Raw genomic sequence first — 23,031 nt, 5'->3', positions numbered from 1 at the left:
AAAATACACGTTCTTTTCTAGGTGGATGTAGCAGTTGCTGTTGGTACCCTCAGGCTTTCCACTTCCGTGCGCCTCTGCTGACTTCCTAAACCCCCATCTGTGCCTCACCGCTCACTCTGAATAAGGGGGAAACAGCTGTGCCTGCATGCGTCGCAGGCCAGAGGGCCTGGAATGAGCACCTCCTAGGACAGCCCTCAATCAGTGACTGACAGAAGGAGGTGCATAAATGCCTCAGCGCCCTCACATCTCAGGTGGAATAACTCAGGGACATTCACCTTGTTTCCACGGTGGGGTTGAGGTCCAGTCAGCCTCAACAGCAACAGGCCTGCCGATGTGTGCTGTCACGGTCCATCTTCTCTTCCCTCCTCCCCTGGCAGTGTTCCCTGCACCTCTCACACATGCTGCCTGCATGGCCATCCCTGCCACTGGAGACTCAACCTGACCATAGGCAAGTTCTTATTCTTGGAAGGCATCTCTGCTCTGAATTTTTTCCATTTCTCCTTTATTGATGAATAGGAAAACTTAGGAAACATTTAATTTCCCCTTACCAATCCCTCTTAGATTAGGTTTAAGCAGCAAATTTTTTCTTCTGTGGCACTAAATCAGAGGAACCTCTGCACAAACAGTTACGCCCTGTGAATTCCTCATTAGAGGTCATGGAACAAGAGTCTCTCAATCCCTAAGACCCGCAGACCAGAGGGCCCCTGAGTCTCAGATTCCTCCCAGTTTTATGGCTTCACATATCTGGGTATTGCTCCCCGTCTCTCTTCCTCCTAGCCATGTGCTTTATGATTTTCTTTTAGGGGAGAACTAATTTAGGTTCTGGTAATATTGAGGGGTTGATGATCTGAATTATGACACCCCGAAGTTGCCAAAGATGTCCACATCCAAATCTCTGGAACTTGTGAATGTCACCTTCTATGGCAAAAGGATCTTCGCAGCTGTGATTAAGTTAAAGATCTAAGGGGATACTACGCTGCATTACCTGGTGAGGTGGTGCTAAGTAATCACAGGGGTCTTTATAATAGGAATGTTGGAGGGTTAGAGTTATAGAGAGCAGAAATGATGATGGAAAGAAAGGTCAGAGTGATGTGAGGAAAAGGCCATGGGCCAAGGAAAGAGAGTGGCATCTAAAAGCTGGAAAAGGCTGGGAACAAGTCATTCCCTTTAACTGCCACAAGGAACATAGTGCTGTCGGCCCCTGATTGCCAACCAGGGAGACCCAGCCAGACTTCCCACTCACAGAACTGCAAGATAATAAGCTTCAATTATTTTAAGACAATAAGGTCATGGTAAGTTTTTATAGCAGGGAAGTTATATGAGGAGAGGGAACATCTACTGCCTCTCTGGGTGGATAGATATTCTCTGTTCTTCCAAACATTTCTGACTTTTTATCATTTGGTGTCAATTTTGATAAGAGATGGAGAACATTTTACTGCAGGAGAAGCAGAATTTCTCTTAGGGAGAAAAGTCTCTTAGATAAGATGCCTTGCTTAGCTCTTGTACAACCTGGGTATCTGAGAGCCTGGGGTTAGCTCCCAAAGCACATGTGAAAAGGGGGAGGTTGTTGTTATCTTTTTCCTTTATTTTTATATTACGCTGGATTATCTGGGGAGGTTGAATTTCTTTATAGGACACAATCTTAACAGGGAGAGACAGAGGTGGAGAAATGGGAAGGAAACGTGGAGATAAGGAAGCAGTTGAGGCAACGCAAGAAGTGCCTCTTCTCACAATCTGGAATAATGTCACTGAGAGTTTGCAAAGGTTTGGAGAGAGTTGTGCTTTATAGGAGAAACCGCTGAGGGCTGAGGTTAAGGTGAAGGTCAGCATGGTGTGGGGCAGGAGCCCCAGGGAGCTGTAATCTAACAACGTCCTTCTGGTTTTGTCTTTTCTCCTACTTTATAAACCATGAGCTCATTTGTGGGATGGATGTGGCCTCATGGAAGGAACAGATTTAATGTCACACAGACCTGACTTTGAATCCCAGCCCAGCACCCGCTGACCATGTGACATTGGCCAAACCACACATGCGCTCTGATGAACTCTTCTCTATCTGTGAAATAGATCACTACACATGTAAAGGGGTGTTGTGAGGTTAACCAGATGATGCACCACGAAGTGTGTGTGTTTGTGTGTGTGTGTATATATATATATATTTTGTGAAGAGTACCCAGGTGGTCTATTTTATGCACCCTTGAATATTTTAGAATGAGGATGCTATGGAAGATATTACTAGCCATATATTATCATTTCTACTGAAAGTCATCAATATTATTCCACAAAATAAATACATCCCTCACTGTTGCCTGTGACGTTTCATGTGCACTTTTTCTACCGTAAAATCTCTTTTCCAGAGATTTTTCTTTTCTTTATTTTTAATGAGGAAAAGGGATTTTGAGGGAAGGAGGTGGGGAAGACTATTAGCTTTTCCAGGAAGCAGATGGGGCAGTGTTCACTGCTCATGCTCCTTCCCTCTTCCCTGGAGCATCACAGGACCCTTCTTCCCCTCGTCTCCAGAGCCAGGGGTGAGGCTCCCACAAGAATCACCCAAGGGGCAAGCTCCAAGGGGCAGACTGAACTCCCTTTTTATGCCTCTGTTTTCTAGGCTTTGCCAAACTTTGGAAAAAGTCTGACTCTGCTTTGAATGCTAGGGAATTCCTAAATTTAGATAGATGAGAATCTCAGTTTCCAGTGCTCAGGGCATTTCTTATCAGGAAGGGGATAATTACTGAAGAGCTGTCACCAGACCACAGGCACTGTGTGTAAACCCAGCCTTCATCCTCCTTTCCTGTGGCCTGCAGAGCCTGTCCCATTCCCTGCAGGGCTGGTAGTCTCAGAGCAGTGAGCTTGGTTCACTGACCACATATCTGGTGGTCAGTGTTGGCTGTTGGCTGAGGGGTCTCAGTTCTCTTCCACATGGCCTCTCATCCTCCAATAGGCTAGATCAGCTTTCTTATATCCAAGAGGGAAGGTGGAAGCTGCAAGGCACTTGAGACCTAGACTCCAGAACTGGCACAGGGTTCCTGTCCTCACATTCTGTTTGTCAAAGTGAGACCCTAGACCCAACTTGATTCAAGACATGATGAATTAGACTGCAGTCTCAATCGGAGTAACATATTTTCTGATCTACCATAATTGTCTTATAATTTTAATTATTAATTATAAGTTTAACAAACATAAAAGACCCCAAATAGCCAAAGCAACCTTCAGAAAGAAAAACATGGAGCTGGAGGAATTAGGCTCCCTGACTTCAGACTATACTACAAAGTTACAGTCATCAAAACAGTATGGTACTGGCATAAAAAAACAGACACATAGATCAGTGGAACAGGATAGAAAGCCCAGAAATAAACCTATGCAACTATGGTCAATTAGTCTATGACAAAGGAGGCAAAACATACAATGAAGAAAAGACAGTCTCTTCAATAAGTGGTCCTGGGAAAACTGGACAGCTACATGGAAAAGAATAATTCTAGAGCATTCTCTAACACCAAACAGAAAAATAAACTCAAAATTGATACATGACCTAAATGTAAGACCAGATACTAGAAAACGTGTAGAGAAAAACATAGGCAGATCACTCTTTGACATAAATTGCACTATCTTTTTTGATCCACCTCCTAGAACAATGAAAATTTAAAAAAATAAATGGGACCTAATTAAACTTAAAAGCTTCTGCACAGCAAAGGAAACCATCAATAAAACAAAAAGACAACTCTCAGAATGGGAGACAATATTTGCAAATGAAGCGACTGACAAGAGATTAATCTCCAAAATATTCAATCTACTCATGCAGTTCTATGTCAAAAAACAAACGTCCCAATCAAAAAATGGGCAGAAAATCTAAATAGACATCTTTCCAAGGAAGACATACAGATAGCCAAAAAGCACATGAAAACATACTCAACATCACTAAGTATCAGAGAAATCCAAATCAAAACTACAAGTTATCACCTCACACCAGTCAGAATGGCCATCATCAAAAAGTCTACAAACAATAAGTACTGGAGAGGGTGTGGAGAAAAGGGAACCCTCCTACACTTTTGGTGGGAAAGTAAATTAGTACAACCATTACGGAGAACAGTATGAAGGTTCTTTAAAAAACTAAACAGAGAACTACCATGTGATCCAGCAATCCCACTCCTGGGCATATATCCAGAGAAAACCATAATCCAAAAAGATACATGCACCCCAGTGTTCATTGCAGCAGTGTTTACAATAGCCAGGACATGGAAGCAACCTAAATGTCCATCAAGAGAGTAATGGATAAAGAAGAAGTGGTACATATATACAGCGGAACATTACTTAGTCATAAAAAAGAATGAAATAATGTCATCTGCATCAACATGGATGGAACTAGAGATTATCATACTAAGTGAAGTAATTCAGACAGAGAAACACAAATATCATGATATCGTTTATATGTGGAACCTCAAAAAATGGGACAAATGAACTTATTTACAAAACAGAAATAGAGTCATGGATATAGAAAGCAACCTTGTGGTTACCAAGGTGGAAAGGGGGAAGGCAAGGATAAATTGGGAGATTGGTTTTGACACATGCACACTACTATATATAAAATAGAAAACTAATAAGGACCTACTGTAAGCACAGGGAACTCTACTCAATACTCTGTAATGACCTATATGGGAAAAGAATTTTAAGAAGAGTGGAGATATATATATATATATATCTCACTGATTCACTTCGCTATACACCTGAAACTAACACATTGTAAATCAACTATATTCCAATAAAAATTAAAAAAAAAAAACAACTTAATGGTTACCAAAGGGGAAAGGAGGGTGGGGCAAGGGATAAACTGAGGTTGGAATTAACATATGCACACTACTTTATATAAAATAGGTAACCTACAAGGATCTACTGTATAGCTCGGGGAACTGTATTCAATATTTTTTTATAACCTATAAGGGAAGAGTTTCATATATGTATATATATGTCACTGTGCTGTGCACCTGAAACTAACATGATATTTTACATTAACTATATTTCAGTTATAAAAAGGCCAACGATACTACAGTATAACCACCTCCTAATTAACCTAATTATATCTACAATGAATATTTTCCAAATAATGTCATATTCTGAGGTTCTGGGGGCTAAAACTTCAATATAAGTTTAGGGAAACAGTATTGAACTAATAATAGAGCATAAAAACAGTTCTTAAGTTAAAACATGTTAAAAGATTCCTATAAAAGTAGCTTTAATATTTATAATAATTTCTCCATTTTGCTTCATATTTGTTTGTATTTCTTTCAGGTGCTTATTTTTGACTTCTTTCACTACATGGTTGATTAGAGGGCTGGAATTTCAGGATAGCAGCCTGTTACCTAGTAGAAACACCTATTTGTCTTGGTACCTTCATAAGCCAGGAGTAAAACCCAGAATCTTTTTGCTACCATCATTAAAAAAAAAAAAAAAACAGGTCAAGGAAAGCAAAAACTTTAAGAAATAGATAAAATGAAAGAGTAAATAATATTTTGAACAGTGAAATATGGAACATGTATAATTCTACTTGTACCTCTACACCATGACTTATCTCTGTTAATGAGATTATTGCCATAGGGTTCAGAGTTTAAAGATGGACATAACTTTTGCTTAGTTATTTTTTCAGCATTGTTTCAAGATTTTATTCTTGAATATTTCCCAGAAAATATTCAGACCAGATGTTCTTGTGGAATCTTACATAGTATCGTATTAGTTAATCTGTCTTGGTCAGTTAAGTTTGACTTTGGATTTAAATTATCCAAACTTTAATAAGATAGCAAAGTCAACTTTTTCAATTTCTCCAAGGTTTTATTTTCAAGACAAAAGCAATTTGACATTGGCACTATGTTTCAGGAGCTGTTCAATTCAACATGACCTGCACCAGGCTGACACGTGAGAATAGTCATGTTGTTTTCCTATTTAATGAAAGCTGGTGTGACAGACTGATGCGCTGAGCAGTGGTGGTCTGGAACTGTGTTCCACAATGACCATCCTTAAATAAAAGCCCAGGAATGTGTCAATGATAGACACAGGCTACACTGAGACATTAAAATAAAGGATCCAGTCATTGCTTTTCTCAGAAAGGTCATCTCCTTTTGAAATGTAGACTCATGGCTGTGGCTTCCAACATATTGGCTAGTGAGAACCTTAGGTCCTCACACAGAGCTGACAAGCCCCAGGAAACCCTGCAGGACCTGGTTCTACTAGGTGAGAAAGAGTCAACAGGAGATGAGTTTTTCTAAGCACCACTCAGAAAAAATAATATAAAATCGTTGTTTTTTCATTATGTTCCATCATCCCAAGTGAATTTTTTCCTTTGATTAATCTGACATATATATGTGTATATATATGTGTGTGTGTGTGTGTGTGTGTGTATGTACAAAACATATATATATAGAGAGAGAGAGAGACAGAGAGACAGAGACAGAGAGAGAGAGAGGGACAGAGACAGAAAGAGAGAGAGACAGAGAGACAGAGAGAGACATAGAACTATGATAAATTATTCACCAGAGTAAAATAACTGGTTTTCAGGTACTTCATTTTACTGTCAAGTTCTTGTGATTTAAGTGGTCTTTGAAATATAATTTATGAGGTCTCAGGAAAAGACCAGTTCTAACACCTGTTTCTAACATTCTTAAACAGGTAACCTGGGAACTACAGTTACCTGACAGCTGTTGAAACGGCTTAACTCTATGCAGTTATTTGGAGAAAGTTCTGATGGTCAGTACTAGTGGGGAAGGAGCTGTTCTCTTATCTAGATCAGCCTGGAAGAATCAGAGCAAGATGACTGTTCCCCTCCTGGATATTGACCCTGGACACACATGTCTACACCTCAGGGTCTCCGATGCTTTCTTAGAGCCGCAGGGCATGTACACTGGGTCCTTGCAATCCATCCGGACTTTCACAGTGGAATTCTTCTTCCCACTCTTCCAAGAAGTATGGATTTTAGGTGTTCATTTTATTCCAAACACAGAAGGCCTTTATTTCACTTTACTCGAAGTTGAGCCCCTCCGTCCCTCCCCCTGGCTCTTTCCACACAGCTGTCCACCCCACCCCCCACAGGGGATTTGCATGTTGTTCCCCAGGGAGGACCTTCCCCTGCAAGAGTGAGATAAAAGCTCAACTCCAGTCTTGCTCTGACTTATCAGGATTCCTCAGTTCCAACTTCTGAAAATGGGGTTCCCTGCTCAGCTCCTGGGCCTCCTCGTGCTCTGGGTCCCAGGTAAGGACAGAGGGGAGAAGGAGGGTGGGGGGCTGGTGAGCTCTGGGGGCACCACTGCTTTTCATGTGTATCTGTCCGTGTGTTAGATGCACACATTACCCTCTGTAAAGGGCCTGTGATGTTTAGCGATATGAGAATGAGAAAGAGTCCCAAAGAAACAAGTACCTGTGCTCTGGTGAGAACTGCGACATAGAAAGTGTGGACAAAGGAATATGACCTCCAGAGACCTCTTTTTACCTTGCAAATCTTGGGTTCTTTTTGAAATTGGATATTTGAGGTATTAATCAGAATTTTTAAAATGATTTAGCCTGAAGTAAATAACAAAAGGAAAATTCTGAAAGTGGTTTATAAATTTTGTCCATAATCTTGTACTTTTCTCTATTTTAGGATCCAGTGGGGATATTGTGCTGACCCAGACTCCACTCTCCCTGTCTGTCACCCCTGGAGACCCAGCCTCCATCTCCTGCAGATCCAGTCAGAGCCTCCTAGATAGTTGTGGAAACACTTATTTGAATTGGTACCTGCAGAAACCAGGTCGGTCTCCACAGCTCCTGATCTATGGAGCTTCCAACCGGGCCTCTGGGGTCCCAGAGAGGTTCACTGGCAGTGGGTCAGGGACAGATTTCACACTAAAAATCAGCAGGGTGGAGGCTGAGGATGTTGGAGTTTATTACTGCCAGCAAGGCATGGAAGATCCTCCCACAGTGGTACAGCCCTGAACACAAACACCCCTCTCCAAGTGGCCCAGCTGCCCACATATGTTGACTGTCTGGGGAGCAGGCAGGCAGATTCTCTGAGTCAGTGTAAGAGGAAGATGTTAGAGAATCAGGGGAGTAGTTTGAAGCTGAGGCCTCTGGACCATGAAAGCCTCCTCTACTCAGACACCACAGCTTAAGGCCCCATCAGCTGCAGAGCCTTGCCTGACAGAACCAGCAGGAGAATGGAAGGGTCTAAGTGCCCTCTGAGCCAACAGACCTGAGGAAGGAGAGGTGAGTGAAAGCTCATCCTAGTTCTCCCTCCCTTATGTACAGGTAGGTGTCAAATAAATGTAGTCAGTGTAACAGGTGGACAATTGAGGCAGATTTATAGCAACATAACGGGTTTAGCAGTTTTTGATATATTTTTTAAGATAACATGTCATAATATTCAAGAATATTTTCCCCCACTTTCCCCAGCTTCTGATTCTCCTTTTTACTACATATCTTCCTACTTGTTTATCATGTTCTAGACAGCAGTCTACACAGCTGTCCTCAGGGGGAGTTAGCTGAGAACATCAGTAAGACTTTGGGGTTATGAGTGTCTAAATAGTCAGTTGTAAATCCATAGTCCATAAAATAACCTAATGCTAAACATCTCTGATTTGTCTCAATTACCTTTCACAGAAAGAAAATGTGAGATATTAAAATTCCAAAGTAGAGATTAAAAAATAAATAAACTGTAGGGCATAGAATTTACCCTGTAGAACACTGGAAAAATACAGAATGATATGAGGGGCTTTTTTTCCCACAAAAGTTAAGAATTTTAAAGTGTGGGAAGACTGCAGGAATGGAAACATGAAGAGAATCTAGTTGACACACACACAGTTGCTCTTTGGCTTCTATGAGGTGGGATTAAAAATGGTGGTGGGGCTTCCCTGGTGGCGCAGTGGTTGAGAGTCCGCCTGCCGATGCAGGGGACGCGGGTTCATGCCCCGGTCCAGGAAGATCCCACATGCCGCGGAGCGGCTGGGCCCGTGAGCCATGGCCGCTGAGCCAGCGCATCTGGAGCCTGTGCTCTGCAACGGGAGAGGCCACAGCAGTGAGAGGCCCGCGTACTGCAAAAAAAAAAAAAATGGTGGTGGTGTTGAGGGTTGATAATAAAAACGAAGACAGAAGACGCTATATGTTCCTTACGGAATCACAGAGTGGAAGGGACGTCTGCCTGGTTGCAAGTGTCACAGGAAATGAGTATGTGGCGCAGGGCTTGAAATCCATCATCATCAGGGCTTAGTGATGTTCCTGGGAGGAGACCTGAGGTCATGTCACACAGTCACTGTCAACCTAACTCAGCCGAGGAGAGTCTCCAAAAATATATTTGCCCCTGGAGGTGGTCCAGCAGAGGCCGTACGGTTGGTCAGGGAGGTGCTATGGGATGTGACATGGAAACTAAAATGTCCAAAGGGCAAAAATTAGCAGGAGATGCAGAAGAGATGAAGACCAGTGTGGAGGATTCAGACATATTTTAAGAATGATCTGGGTAGCCTTGGGAAAAAAAGAAAAAGCCTGAATAAATAACAGTAAGAAGTTACCCTGGGTTACAACCAAAGCTCAGCTAGACTTACTTTTTCCAGCTATAGGTTCCTCTACTTGGGCCAAGTCAGAACTTCTGTCCACATGCAAGTTCGGAAAATAATATAGAAGAGCAAAGTGTTGGGTAAACATTGGCTCAACGAGAAAGGGAAAGTTTTTACTTTTTACTTTGCTATTTCAGGTCATTTAATTCTTTTATTTTCCACAGTTCTCTGACGTTATGAAATTATGAGTTCTCAGTGCTACCCTCTGTTTATGTTGTAACTTTCCCAGTGGCTGTCTTTCCAAAGTGTCCAACATTCTATGTAGCAATGAAGATTCATGTCACATAATTCTTAGAGATTACATACTTGCTACTATTTACTCAAAAAAGCAAAAATTCAATAAATAAATAAATGTCTAGTTTTCACATGAATGTTCATTTCTTGAAAATGGATCTGACTCACATTTGCTAGTGATACTTGTAGAGAAAGTGAATACTTCAAATAGATCCCATTTTAAAAAATGCCTAAAAATACTGCTGAACTAATAATGGGCATTCTAGTTATGTGCTCTGACATGGTATGAATGATATGAAATATTTTCAAGGCCACCTGGACAATATAATACTGTTTCTGGTTAAGGAATTGAAACTATTTAGAGATGATTACTTTCCAAAATAATGGATTTCATAGCAAGTGCAATTAAAATTGGATTCTTAATTAGAAAGTTTTTTAAAAAAGATTTGTATTAATGAGTTTGTAACACATACAAAGAATGACAAGTCTTCAGGAGGTATTTCTACACATATTCACAGTGGGGACAATTTTATTCAAAATTCAATTGACTTCTTGCTACAATCACCAGAGTGAAGCCTGGGGACGCTGCACATACTTCTGGGAACAGGGGACTCACTGAACCCAGCAGAGTGTAAAAACCTCAAACAGAAACTTTCCAAGGAGGCTTCACCCTCAGGGTGGCAGAAGCAGCTGCAGTGCCCAGAGGACAAGTTGACTCCAGGCTGGGCTCAGGTGGAAATGTCTGTACAGCCTTAAGGAAGAGGTTTGAAGGCCTCAGTCACAGCCATTGGGTCCACTTTTGTGTAAAAAGGTGTCCCGGCATCATCAGGTCGTCCTACCAGAGCCTCTTCCTTCCTCCTCACTAAGGGAGCTTATGGTCCACAAAGCCTCCATGGAAAGGCTGCCATGTCCTCCCTGGAGCATCCACTAAGTTCTCTGGTGTGTTTTACTATTGTTAGCAGAGTATTCTCTAAGTGTGAGCTTTGTCCAGATGGATGATGTCTTTGATCAAGTCTTCTATGTCCTCACTGGCCCAGGTGGCAGGGCTGCTTGCACTGCAGGCTGGACCTGCTGCAGAGACCTTTGCTTTTCTGGGCCAACTCAAATATGGCAGATTCCATGTCACCTGGTCCATGTGCCAGACCAGCCCTCCTACATGTGCAATGTGTTGACTCCAGAAGTCAGAGAGGCTGTCAAGTGATTCCTTTCTTTCTTTTTCTTTTCTTTTTTTAAATTTCATTTATTTTTGGCTGCTTTGGGTCTCCATTGCTGCACACAGGCTTTCTCTAGTTGCAGTGAGTGGGGGCTACTCTTCATTGCGGTGCGCAGGCTTCTCATTGCAGTGGCTTCTCTTGTTGTCGAGCACAGGTTCCAGGAGCGTGGGCTTCAGCAATTGTGGCTCGTGGGCTCTAGAGCTCAGGCTCAGTCGTTGTGGAGCATGGGCTTAGTTGCTGCACAGCATGTGGGATCTGCCCGGACCAGGGATCAAATCTGTGTCCCCTGCATTGGCAGGCGGATTCTGAACCACTGCGCCACCAGGGAAGTCCATAGTGATTCCTTTCCTTGAGGAAAAGACACACATTCAACACTCTGGAAGGGGATTTATATGGCCATCCTGTTTATGGGGCTCATGTGAGAGCTCTTTTGCCTTTGCGGGAAATTTTTTCCTGCCATTTGATGCCAGCTGTATAGTGTCCACAAATATAATCTGGACAGCAACTCCAACTAAGGGAAATCATCCACCAGACAACAACCAGAATGGCACCAGGCAGTCCAGAAGGAGTTCCCAACTCATTGTCAGAAGGCTTTGTTTTGAGCCAAGTTTTTTTTTTCCTGCGTTGGTAAGTTTAATAAAAACTGGAGAACAAACCTACGCACTGCATTTCCCAGTGACACACCTTGCTTGCTTTCTGCCTTTCTGCCAAACTTGCTACTTTTCCCATTTCCATTAACGTTCTCTTAGTTCTTTTTTTTCCTTAAACACCTTTATTGGGGTATAATTGCTTTATATTGTTATGTTTTTTTCTGCTGTATAACAAAGTGAATCAGCTATACGTATACATATACATCTGTTCCCATATCTCTTCCCTCTTGCGTCTCCCTCCCACCCTCCCTATCTCACCCCTCTAGGTGGTCACAAAGCACCGAGCTGATCTCCCTGTGCTATGCAGCTGCTTCCCACTAGCTATCTATTTTACATTTGGTAGTGTATATATGTCCATGCCACTCTCTCACTTCGTCCCACCTTACCCTTCCACCTCCCCGTGTCCTTAAGTCCATTCTCTATGTCTGCATCTTTCTTCCTGTCCTGCCCCTCGGTTCTTCAGAACCTTTTTTTTTTTTAGATTCCATATATATATGTTAGCATACGGTATTTTGTTTTTCTCTTTCTGACTTACTTCACTCTGTATGACAGACTCTAGGTCCATCTACCTCACTACAAATAACTCAATTTCATTTCTTTTTATGGCTAATATCCCATTGTATATATGTGCCACATCTTCTTTATCCATTCATCTATTGATGGACACTTAGGTTGCTTCCATGTCCTGGCTATCGTAAATAGAGCTACAATGAATATTGTGGTACATGACTCTTTTTGAGTTATGGTTTTCTCAGGTTATATGCCCAGTAGTGGGATTGCTGGGTCATATGGTAGTTCTATTGGCTTTCAGTTTTAAGGACCTCAGACTAATAGTATCTGACAACAGAGACAAAAAGTACAATGAACCTGCCTGCCTAAGACCTTCCTCATTCAGTTGACTGTGGTCAAAGTTAGAGACTCACAGAGACCTGCTCCCCACCTGGACCTCATGGAGGTCACTCATTCAACCCTGAAAAATTATTATTGCTGGGTGGTGTGAAGTGATTAGTGTTGGCTGCTGGTTAGTTTTGTTTACGGGCCTCAACATGGTTTCATAACATAGATGAGGCAGAGAGCTGTTTTTAGAAGTAGAAATCTTATAATTTCTTTCTAAAGGTAGGAGAGGAATATTTCAAAGCCTTTTTTCATACCAAGAATGATTTTTTAAGGGATTTAACATTTTCTATATATTTTAGGACAGTTGGTTATGAGATAAAACAACAAATAATGATTGGAGACCTTTAAAAGTTTTCTGGTAATTTCATAAAAGAGAAAAATTCTCTCTGAAATGCATCCATCTTAAAGAATATTTTGTAAAAGGAGCTTCTGCAAAATTGATTTGTAATAAAACACAACAGAATTCTCACTTTCACTCTTTTTCCTACAGTTTATGTTTCCATATTCAGTACTGGGTGTATTCGTTTCTTCAGGCTTCTGTAAGAAAGTACTAGGGATTTAGTGGCCTAAAACAACAGAGATGTATTCTCTCTCAGGACTGGAGACTTGAGGTATGAACTCAAGGTGTTGTCCAGGCCAGGCCCTCTCTGAAACCTGTAGGTGAGGACCCTTCATTGTCTTTTTTCACCTTCTGGTGGCCCCAGGTTTTTCTTAACTCGTGGTATTGTAAGTCCAATCACTGCCTCTGTCTTCACATGGTTTCTTCTCTCTGTATCTCTGCCTTTGTGTCCTTTCTCCTCTCCTTATAAGGCCACCTGTCATATTAAAGGCCCACCATACTGAGTATGACCACATCTTAATTACCTAATTATATCTACAATGAATATTTTCCAAATGATGTCACATTCTGATGTCCTGGAATCTGAAACATCATTATAATTCTTAGGGTAACAGAATTCAAACAGTAATAGTGCATAAAAACAATTCTTAATTTCATGCATGTTAAAAGTATCCTATAAAACTAGTTTTAATATTTATAATAGCTTCTCCATTTTGCTTCATATATGTTTGTTTGATTTTCTTTCAAATGCTTATCTTTTGACTTCTTTCACTGCATGGTTAGAGGGCTGGAATTTTTAGGACAGCAGCCTGCTATCTAGTAGAAACCCTATTTGTCTTGGTACATTTAGAAGCCAGAATAAGACCCAGAATCATAAAACAAACAAACAAACAAACAAAGAAAAGCCAAAAAACAGGTCAAAGAAAGAAAAACGTAAGAAATAGAATAAAATAAAAGGGTAAATAATATTGTGACTAGTGAAATATGGAACACATAATCTACATGTACTTCTACACCATGATTTTTTCTCAGCAAATGAGATTACTGCCATAAAGTTCAAAGTTTAAAGGTGAACATCATTTCTGCTCACTTATCTTTTCAGTATTGTTTCAAAATCTTATTCTTGAGTATTTCCCAGAGAATATGCAGACAAAACATTCTTGTGGAATCTCATATAGTATTGTATTAGTTCACTTGTTTTCATCAATTAAGTCCGATTTTGGATTTAAATTACCCAAATTTAATAAGAAGACAAAGTCTATTTTTACAATTTCCAAGACTATTTTCAGGACAAAAGCAATTTGATACTGCACTATTTTTAAAAAGCTGTTCAATTCAACATGACCTACATCAGGCTGACACATAAGAATAGTCATGTTGGGCTTCCCTGGTGGCGCAGTGGTTGAGAATCTGCCTGCTAATGCAGGGGACACGGGTTTGAGCCCTGGTCTGAGAGGGTCCCACATGCCGCGAAGCAACTAGGCCCGTGAGCCACAACTACTGAGCCTGAGCGTCTGGAGCCTGTGCTCCGCAACAAGAGAGGCCGCGATAATGAGAGGCCTGTGCACCGCGATGAAGAGTGGCCCCCGCTTGCCACAACTAGAGAAAGCCCTCGCACAGAAACGAAGACCCAACACAGCAAAAATAAATAAATAAACTCCTACCCCCAACATCTTCTTTAAAAAAAAAAAGAATTCTGTATGATACTGTAATGGTGGTTAAATGTTATTATGGACATGTCAAATGCATAGAATGTACAATGCAAAGAGTGAAGCTTAATATAAGGGATGGAATTTTGTTAATATAATGGATCAGTGTTGGGTCATCAATTGTAACAAATGTATACCACACCAATGTCTAACAATAGGGCACAATGACTAGAGTGTTGAGACAGTATTTGGGAACTCTCTGAACTTTTTGCTCAAATCTTCTTTTTTTTTTTTTTTTTTTTTGCGGTACGCGGGCCTCTCACTGCTGTGGCCTCTCCCGCCGCGGAGCACAGGCTCCGGACGCGCAGGCCCAGCGGCCATGGCTCACGGGCCCAGCCGCTCCGCGGCACGTGGGATCCTCCCATACCGGGGCACGAACCCGCATCCCCTGCATCGGCAGGCGGACTCTCTACCACTGCGCCACCAGGGAAGCCCTGCTCAAATCTTCTGAAAACTTAAAATTCTAAAAAATAATAATAATAATACCATATGTATTAATTCAAAAAAATTGTGTGCACATGTCTTGGAGACGACTGAACTTAAATTTGCCTGTGCAGTTTGGTTTAGGGATTTTGTTCACCCCTGCAATTTCCCATGAGAATGTTGTGCCCTGAGTAACCACTGCCTTTCAGTCTTGGCCCAAATCAAACACAGTCCATAAGCTGGAGACAAGCTCAGGTGTCTGCCACAGAACCACCCTGCTGAGACCTGCCTGGATCAGCCAGGGTTAATCATGTTAATCATTGTTAAAATGGACATTTGTGAACATGAAAATAAATGCTTAGTGATAGATGCCACTGAGTTTTCAGTGGTTGTGTACCAATAATTATCATGCAAGAGGTGACCTACATAATATTTACACACCTACCCATCTAGATAGATATATTTATTAAAATATTTGGTATAAGTACAAATATTTAGTAATGTATTTATAAATATATTAAGAGTAAATTAAAACTAGATAATATTTGAATAATAAATGTGAAATTTACCTCCTTTTTGGAAAAATTTGCATATTATATGTAATATACATATCTATGCGTGTGTATTTATTTGATATATTATTGTTGCATATACTTATATATACATGTTTATGTATAAATAAGTTTATAAATACATCTATGTACCCACATCACATGCATATGTGCAAAATGATTACATAAATGAAATGGATTAAGGTATACTACCTGCGCTAGCTATAATAACATCCTACATAAACATTGTTTTTAAAACTCCCACAAATGGTTGTGTTCACCTTAAAACACTTTTCTATCTCAGTCCTGGTTCAAAGGGTATGAATGGAGATAATTTTGCCTAACGTTAAAAAGTAAATCATTGAAGCCTATGAAAGTGCTTATTATATGTATGTTCACGACAATACTATAAGTTCTTAGGGTTTCTTTTCATTTTAAGTTGAAATCTAGTTGATATTCGAGTCACCTATGTATTAGCACTTGTGAGTTATAAAGATAATAGCAATTAAACAAACTGACCAACCAACAAACAAACCAATAAACAAACATAATAAACAAACCAATTAAACAAACTGACCAATAAACAAACATGAATGGCTGAAAAATTAATTACCTGGATAAAATCACATGTCTTCAAATACAGTATAAGGGACAACACTCAGTCTGAAGATGGGAAATATATCAGAATTTCAGGGAGAGAGAGTTATGAAGTTTTGATTTAGTTTACTTAACAGTAGATTTTAAAGTCCCCTTTTCATGTGACAAATATTGTACTAGCACATAATTTGCATGCTTTACTAGCTCCTGGCCTGTCTCACAATAACTCTTTGAGTGACACCCCTGGCCTTTTGGGCGGATTAGAGGACAAAACTACACTTTAGAAATGTATATTCATACATTAAGATTTTTCTTTAGGTCGTTTTTAGGTAGCCATTCCTAACATTGTATAGATTATTGATACTGGACAACTTGAAGAAAATGGGCCCAACTGAACAGGTTCTCCTTTGTCCAGCCGTGACCAAGATATGCAGCAAGAATAAATCCTAAGTCAACCCATGTCCTAATGACCTCTGAGAGAGATGCATTGTATGGACCACTGAGGAGTACATCACCTATATCCATTAACCTCCTTTTGCACATAAAGACAGAGAGGGCAAGAGATGCACATTCCTTTAGAGATTAAAAATTCACTAGTCAGTAACTATTATCATTCGAATCCTTCTTTTGTTCCATCCATTTTCTCTCCTCCTTCCACGATTCAAGTGACACATATGTTAGATCTTTTGTTATTGCCTGACATATCCCATTCCACCTGATAATCTGGTGGGTCGAAAATTACCAGATTAGGGCTTCCCCGGTGGCGCAGTGGTTGAGAGTCCGCCTGCCGATGCAGGGGACGCGGGTTTGTGCCCCGGTCCGGGAAGATCCCACATGCCACGGAGCGGCTGGGTCCGTGAGCCATGGCCACTGAGCCTGCGCATCCAGAGCCTGTGCTCCGCAACGGGAGAGGCCACAACAGTGAGAAGCACGCGTACCGCAAAAAAAAAAAAAAAAAAGAAAGAAAATTACCAGATTATAATGGGAAACTCAATCACGAAGCTACTTCACTTCCAAGGCCATGTCTAGCAAGCATCCCTGACATTCTGAGGGCTGATTTTTTAACACTGTATAGTTGAATTTTTTAATTTCCTGAGGGTGGCATGGTCGTGCCCTAGAACCCTAGAAATCTATGATGTGAGCTCTTATAGAGTGTACACACAATATCCTTATCTATCACAGATGTATCATGCAACAACATATGTACTGGATCGTATGGCCCAAGTGACACAGCCACTTATATATCATGACCTGAACCTGATGCAGAGACCTCTCTTCCCTGAGCCAACTCAGACCTGGCAGCTTTCTGTGTGAGCCACAAATGGGTGGTGTCGTGTACCCAAGTGTGGAATGTATTGTGTCAACATTCCACCGAGCCCACAAACACTCTGCCTCACCCTCAGTGGTAGGAGGACAAGTTTCAATTTCTTGTTCTTTACCCTGAATAGCATGTGCCAGTCTGAGATGTCTCAGGCACCTGGACCCCTGCCATATTCACTGATTGGGAGCCCATGAATTTTGGTAGGATTTACATCGTATTGTCTGGAGCACGTATATTTTTACCAGTCATTTACAGTCCTGGCAATTTCTTGCCCATCGAGTCTAATGAACGTGATGTCATCAATCCAGTCCTGCATTATACGACACACTGTGGAATGTCCAGACAATCAAAGTTTCTTCAGCCTTCAGTGTGACAGAGAACCAGAGAATTAACACTGTCCTGGGGGAGAACTGAGGATGTGAGCTGCTTTTACTCTAGATAAACACAAACTATACCAGAAGACTATTAGTTTGTGTGTTTTTATTCTCCTGCTCAGTTCTGCATGGGATCAAGTATGGACAAACCTTTTCAAAATAATGAGTATAAAGTCTCAGCTTTGAAGATGAGTGAGATCCAGTGATCTGCTGTACAGCACAGCGCCTAAAGTGACAGGAGCATATAATGAACTGAATTGTTAGGAGGGGAGATTTCAGCATTATCATTAAAAATGAATAAATAAAATAAAATATAAAATCCTAACAACAACAAAATACCCAACGGGATGTGATGAAAATTTTGAAGGAGAACAATATATCTAAAATTTTGAAGGTGGTAAAGATTTCATGAGTGTATGCATATATCCAAACTCACCAAATTGTATATGCTAAACATGTGCAGTTTATTGGATATAAATAAAGGTTGTAGAAAAAATCTTAACGTGTCTCAACTCTAGATCACCAGCAGAGGGAGACATAATTCATTCAGAGACAGGACAAGGGCAGGTGCTCTCCTGACAAGCATTCCTGACTATTTAATCCAACATGAAACAACCATAATTTGCATGTATCCTTCCTCTTACATCTGCCTCTCAGAAGAAGGTGAGAAATCATGATAGATAGATAGATAGATAATAGATAGACAGACACATAAATATAGATATAGATAAGAGCTCTTATTTCTCCAATTGTACCAAGTCAGCCATAGTTAACATTTATAACTTTATATTTTCCACTACCCATGTGCCCACTGCCATATACAACAACCCTTTTGGTGTATAGTAACTCAAATCTTTTACTCATTAATGGATTAACCAATTTGACATCTATGTATTGTGTTACTGTAATCTTCTATTAACTATTAAACTTTACTTCTGTACCTGAAAATACTAAGGGGGCACTCCAAGAAATGTGCCCAGTCCTAAAGATCCATTTGAAAACTCTGCTTTAGATCTACTTCTCACCAACTTTCCAGTCATGGTTAATCCAATCTTCTGACCATTTGGCCAAACTGTTAATCACTGCTCTTGAATTAGTAAAGATCTCTGACACAGGTTATCTCTGTGCAAGGCAAAGTGGATTAGAGCACATAACTCCAAGTCCTGCCCACTGAGATATTTTCTTCCTGCATGGTCTTACCTCACTATGCTTAAAGTGGGCTTCAATGCTATAAAAATCTACTTTGGGGCTTCCCTGGTAGCGCAGTGGTTGAGAGTCCGCCTACCGATGCAGGGGACACGGGTTCGTGCCCCGGTCCGGGAGGATCCCACATGCCGCGGAGCAGCTGGGCCCGTGAGCCATGGCTGCTGAGCCTGCGCGTCCGGAGCCTGTGCTCTGCAACGGGAGAGGCCACAGCAGTGAGAGGACCGCGTACCGCAAAAAAAAAAAAAAAAAAAAAAAAAAAAAATCTACTTTGAAAAGATGAAAGCATATATGACATAAATTTGATCTGAATTATTTTCTTCTTCAATCAGTTTGCTAAAGAGAATCCACATAAGTCTGTAGGTACAGCATGAGAGAAAAGGAGGAATTCTGCAAGTGTTGGTGCCAAGAGAGTTTGAGCAACCTACCTGGGTAAATCCTGTCTGCCTGGGGGACAGAATCAAGCCCTAGCCTTAATATCCCACTTCTACCTGATGATAGAATGCTCTTTTGCATGCATATGTTTATAGACTAGTGGGTCAGTTACCACTCAATTCATAAAGAGCAACTCAGGTCACAGGGCTCCTTTTGGGCCTATAGACAGCATGTAGTCTCTACAAGGAATTAATAGCAAATCAGAACCCATATCAAAGAAAGGGAATTGGTATCTTCAGAAGGGATTATGGCATTATTCCAATACTCTAGAGATCTGAACTGTGCTTCTCCTGCTGAGCTTTCTGCAGCCTCCATTACACTGTCCCTATCTAACCCCAGGCACTTTAGCTTCACTGGTCCACTAGGTCATACAGTCCACTGCAGGTTGTACTTAGTGCAGAGTCTTCTTCTCTTCTGGGACTCGCTCAGAAATGGCAACCTTACAAGTTCTTAAGCATCAGTCAGACCACTGACTCCAAAATATACATGCAACTTTCAGAACCCAAAGAAGAGTAACTAGTGTTGACTCTATTTTTTTGTTATGAGGGCTGTGTTTCCATTTTGAAGATAATTTCTTGATATTCCCCCAGCCATTCAGATGCTAGAAACTTATTTGCAACTACAGCCAGGACCCCAGAGGGAGCGGTGGGTAAGTTGTGTGCTTTTTCTCAGTCTTCTGCAAATTCAACCACTGATTTCATGGTTTTCACCTGATCTTGATTTTTAATTATTGAAGCCCTGGGTGTGATTGTTTTTAATGTGGAAAATTATAGACAATATTTTCTCAAATATTTCTTTGTACTCCTGTCCCTAATTCTTCCTCTCAGGACTTTAATTATACACGCAATAGATTGCTTGAAGTTGGCTTGCAGCTCACTAATGCTTTGCTCATTTTATTGTATTTTTTCTCCTTGTGCTCGATTATGGATACTTTTTATTGAGAAAGTCACTAATCTTTTCTGCAGCAATATCTAATCTTGTTGGCTGAAACTGTTTGAGTCTAGTGGATTTTGCTTTTAATCTTTATTAGGGAAGACCTGAATGGCATCGAGAATACAGATAATTTTGCCCTCTACTGGAACAAAGCCTTTTGGAACATGCAACCTGATGTCTCTCAAATGATGAGACTTTGTGCTCTGGCTGGTGGAAACAACTAATCTTGGCTCTGTGTGAGCTCTGCAGGTATTTTCCCTCAAATAAGTTCAGAGAAATTTTTGTACAACATTGGTAGATTCCACACATTCTGCACATGTCTGGATCTGGTGCATTGTTAAATATGGATGGGAAACGCTGTGGCTATCCTATGTTCTATCTCTCTAATAAAATTTATCACTCCAAGAGCATCAGGGAATCAGGTCAACAAAGAAGACATTCTAGCTTCAATGATATCCCCAGGTACCCAATGCAGAGATCGTGTAAAAATTCTTGCAGCTTCTTGAAGTATATCATCCATGATAGAACCCATATTAGATGGAAAGGTAGCAAAAAAATCATGTTATGAACATTGAAAAGAACAAAAGAACAGTAGAGTAATTCAAGTCTCTGGCCTCCAGGGAGAAAAGCATTGTCTGCAGTCAAGTTGGAGCTGCTCCTATCAGACTTGGGCATCTGGGAGACACGGCCCCTGTGCGATGTTATTGAGATTGGCCAGCCCTGCAGCTGTGCCCGACTCTGCCTCATCCCCTGCTGATTTGCATGTTACTGGAGAACAACCCACTGCCCTGGAGACTTATTAATGCTCTGAGCATATCTTGTGCAGAACTCAGTCCCAGTCAGGACACGGAGTGAACATGAGGGTCCCCACTCAGCTCCTCAGCTTGTTGCTGCTCTGGCTCCCAGGTAAGGATGGAGAGCTCTAGGAATTTACTCTGCTTGTGTGGTCATTACTGCCTGGTCTTACAGGATAGTCCTCTTATAACTTAGTAATAACATGGATATTTGTTTTTTGTGTTTCCAATCTCAGGTGCCAGGTGTGACATCCAGATGACCCAGTCTCCAACCTCTGTGTCTGCATCTCTAAGAGAAAGAGTCACCATCTCTTGCCGGGCCAGTCAAAGCATTAGCAAATATTTAGCCTGGTATCAGCAGAAACCAGGGAAAGCTCCTAAGCTCCTGATCTATGGTGCATCCAATTTGGAAACTGGGGTCCCATCCCGGTTCACTGGCAGTGGATCTGGGACAGATTTCACCCTCACCATCAACAACCTAGAGGCTCAAGATGCTGCAACTTATTACTGTCAACAGTATGATGAAACACCTCCCACAGTGTTACAAACCAGAACATAAACCACTAGGGGATGCAGATGTGTGAGGCTTGACTGCCCCAGCTGCTCTTGCCACCTCTATCCACTGAGAACATTTCTGAGATGTACCCACTTTTTGAATGTGGCTAGAAGTTTTGGTAGAAGTGGCAGGAACAGCACTCTAACTCTCCTGCCCCTCTTCAGTGCCAGTGGCAGAGACATGATGATGCCTCTTCTGATTTATATAGGACAGATGATTACACCTGAGGAGTTCGGTTGGAGTTCTTTCAGCAAAAGAAAACCAAGTCTACATCTTGCAAGCAAGGATTTTTTTTTTAATACATGGAATGTGAGTCTAAACTATACCCTTTTAAAGTCTGGGGAGTGTGATACTAAGTGAAGCACTATTAGAAATAAGTGATGCCCTGGTGTTCCCAGAGAAGCTCGAACATATCTGCCACTAGAGATACAGGCTGTAACCAAGCCATGTGGCCTGTCTCTGATGCCCAGGGCTGGGTGTGCTGATGTAGCAAGCTGCCTGCAGCACCTCAGACGATTCTCAAGATCTTGCCTGTGGCCATGCATGGAGCTGGAAGAATCAGGCTCCCTGACTTGAGTAATCAAGACAGTATGGTGCTGGCACAAAAACAGAAATAGAGATAAATGGAACAGGATAGAAAGCCCAGAGGTAAACCCATGCACCTATGGTCAACTAATCTATGACAATGGAGGCAAGAATATACAATGGAGAAACGACAGTCTCTTCAATAAGTGGTGCTGGGAAAACTGGACAGCTACATGTAAAAGAATGAAATTAGAACACTCCCTAACACCATACACAAAAATAAACTCAAAATGGATTAGAGACCTAAATGTAAAACTGGACACTATAAAACTCTTAGAGGAAAACATAGGAAGAGCACCCTTTGACATAAATCACAGAAAGATCTTTTCTGATCCACCTCCTAGAGTAATGGAAATAAAAACAAAAATAAACAACTGGGACCTAATGAAACTTCAAAGCTTTTGCACAGCAAAGGAAACCATAAACAAGATGAAAATACAACCCTCAGAATGGGAGAAAATACTTGCAAATGAATCAACAGACAAAGGATTAATCTCCAAAATATATAAACAGCTCATGCAGCTCAATATTAAAGAAACAAACAACCCAATCCAGAAATGGGGAGAAGACCTAAATAGACATTTCTCCAAAGAAGAGATACAGATGGCCAAGAGGCACATGAAAAGCTGCTCAACATCACTAATTATTAGAG

General features: G+C 41.1%; 2 gene segments (V, D, J or C); both read left to right on the top strand.

Annotated features, from left to right (window-relative positions):
• Positions 1-7,182: 7,182 nt before the first annotated feature.
• LOC307063974 (immunoglobulin kappa variable 2D-28-like) lies at positions 7,183-7,950 on the top strand. The segment is given in 2 exons: positions 7,183-7,231; positions 7,619-7,950.
• Positions 7,951-21,301: 13,351 nt separating this feature from the next.
• Positions 21,302-23,031, top strand: part of LOC307064113 (immunoglobulin kappa light chain-like) — a 72,803-nt gene continuing 71,073 nt past the window's right edge. Inside the window, exons 1-2 of the V gene segment in view lie at positions 21,302-21,350; positions 21,475-21,776.

This window comes from Hyperoodon ampullatus (assembly GCF_949752795.1).
Source record: "Hyperoodon ampullatus genome assembly, chromosome: 15".
In the NCBI taxonomy this organism is placed as follows: Eukaryota; Metazoa; Chordata; class Mammalia; order Artiodactyla; family Ziphiidae; genus Hyperoodon; species Hyperoodon ampullatus.
Note: the sequence above shows the minus strand (reverse complement) of the source record. Positions and strands in the feature narration are given on the sequence as shown.